A 2500-nucleotide genomic window follows, 5' to 3' on the forward strand; every position below is an offset into this window, starting at 1 on the left:
CCCCCCTTTGACCACTACACTACCACCTCCCCTTAACCCCTACACTACCACCACCTCCCCTTAACCACTACACTACCACCTCCCCTTAACCACTACACTACACTACCACCTCCCCTTAACCACTACACTACACTACCACCTCCCCTTAACCACTACACTACCACCTCCCCTTAACCACTACACTACACTACCACCTCCCCTTAACCACTACACTACACTACACTACACTACCACCTCCCCTTAACCACTACACTACCACCTCCCCTTAACCACTACACTACACTACCACCTCCCCTTAACCACTACACTACCACCTCCCCTTAACCACTACACTACACTACCACCTCCCCTTAACCACTACACTACCACCTCCCCTTAACCCCTACACTACACTACACTACACTACCACCTCCCCTTAATCACTACACTACCACCACCTCCCCTTAACCACTACACTACCACCTCCCCTTAACCACTACACTACCACCACCTCCCCTTAACCACTACACTACACTACCACCTCCCCTTAACCACTACACTACACTACCACCTCCCCTTAACCACTACACTACCACCACCTCCCCTTAACCACTACACTACCACCTCCCCTTAACCTCTACACTACACTACCTCCTCCACTTAACCTCTACACTACACTACCACCTCCCCTTAACCCCTACACTACACTACACTACCACCTCCCCTTAACCACTACACTACCACCACCTCCCCTTAACCACTACACTACCACCTCCCCTTAACCACTACACTACCACCACCTCCCCTTAACCACTACACTACACTACCACCACCTCCCCTTAACCACTACACTACCACCTCCCCTTAACCACTACACTACCACCACCTCCCCTTAACCTCTACACTACACTACCACCTCCCCTTAACCACTACACTACCACCTCCCCTTAACCCCTACACTACACTACACTACCACCTCCCCTTAACCACTACACTACCACCACCTCCCCTTAACCACTACACTACCACCTCCCCTTAACCACTACACTACCACCTCCCCTTAACCACTACACTACCACCTCCCCTTAGCCTCTACACTACCACCTCCCCTTAACCACTACACTACCACCACCTCCCCTTAACCACTACACTACCACCTCCCCTTAACCACTACACTACACTACCACCTCCCCTTAACCACTACACTACACTACCACCTCCCCTTAACCACTACACTACACTACCACCTCCCCTTAACCACTACACTACCACCTCCCCTTAGCCACTACACTACCACCACCTCCCTTTAACCACTACACTACCACCTCCCCTTAACCTCTACACTACCACCTCCCCTTAACCACTACACTACCACCTCCCCTTAACCATTACACTACCACCACCTCCCCTTAACCACTACACTACCACCTCCCCTTAACCACTACACTACCACCACCTCCCCTTAACCACTACACTACCACCACCTCCCCTTAACCTCTACACTACCACCTCCTCTTAACCACTACACTACCACCTCCCCTTAGCCACTACACTACACTACCACCTCCCCTTAACCACTACACTACCACCTCCCCATAACCACTACACTACACTACATTACCACCTCCCCTTAACCACTACACTACCACCTCCCCTTAACCACTACACTACACTACCACCTCCCCTTAACCACTACACTACCACCTCCCCTTAACCACTACACTACCACCTCCCCTTAGCCTCTACACTACCACCTCCCCTTAACCACTACACTACACTACCACCTCCCCTTAACCACTACACTACCACCTCCCCTTAACCTCTACACTACACTACCACCTCCCCTTAACCACTACACTACCACCTCCCCTTAACCACTACACTACACTACCACCTCCCCTTAACCACTATACTACCACCTCCCCTTAACCACTACACTACCACCACCTCCCCTTAACCACTACACTACCACCTCCCCTTAACCACTACACTACCACCACCTCCCCTTAACCACTACACTACCACCACCTCCCCTTAACCTCTACACTACCACCTCCTCTTAACCACTACACTACCACCTCCCCTTAGCCACTACACTACACTACCACCTCCCCTTAACCACTACACTACCACCTCCCCTTAACCACTACACTACACTACACTACCACCTCCCCTTAACCACTACACTACCACCTCCCCTTAACCACTACACTACCACCTCCCCTTAACCACTACACTACCACCACCTCCCCTTAACCACTACACTACACTACCACCTCCCCTTAACCACTACACTACCACCTTCCCTTAACCACTACACTACACCACCACCTCCCCTTAACCACTACACTACACTACCACCTCCCCTTAACCACTACACTACACTACACTACCACCTCCCCTTAACCACTACACTACACTACCACCTCCCCTTAACCACTACACTACCACCTCCCCTTAACCACTACACTACACTACCACCTCCCCTTAACCTCTACACTACACTACCACCTCCCCTTAA

General features: G+C 51.4%; 1 protein-coding gene across 1 annotated transcript in view; it reads left to right on the forward strand.

Moving 5' to 3' along the window:
* Window positions 1-2500, forward strand: part of si:dkey-21a6.5 (multiple epidermal growth factor-like domains protein 9) — an 11424-nt gene that overhangs the window by 4798 nt on the left and 4126 nt on the right. The gene's annotated exons all lie outside the window — the stretch shown is intronic.

Source organism: Sardina pilchardus, chromosome 20, assembly GCF_963854185.1.
Source record: "Sardina pilchardus chromosome 20, fSarPil1.1, whole genome shotgun sequence".
NCBI classification, from domain to species: domain Eukaryota; kingdom Metazoa; phylum Chordata; class Actinopteri; order Clupeiformes; family Clupeidae; genus Sardina; species Sardina pilchardus.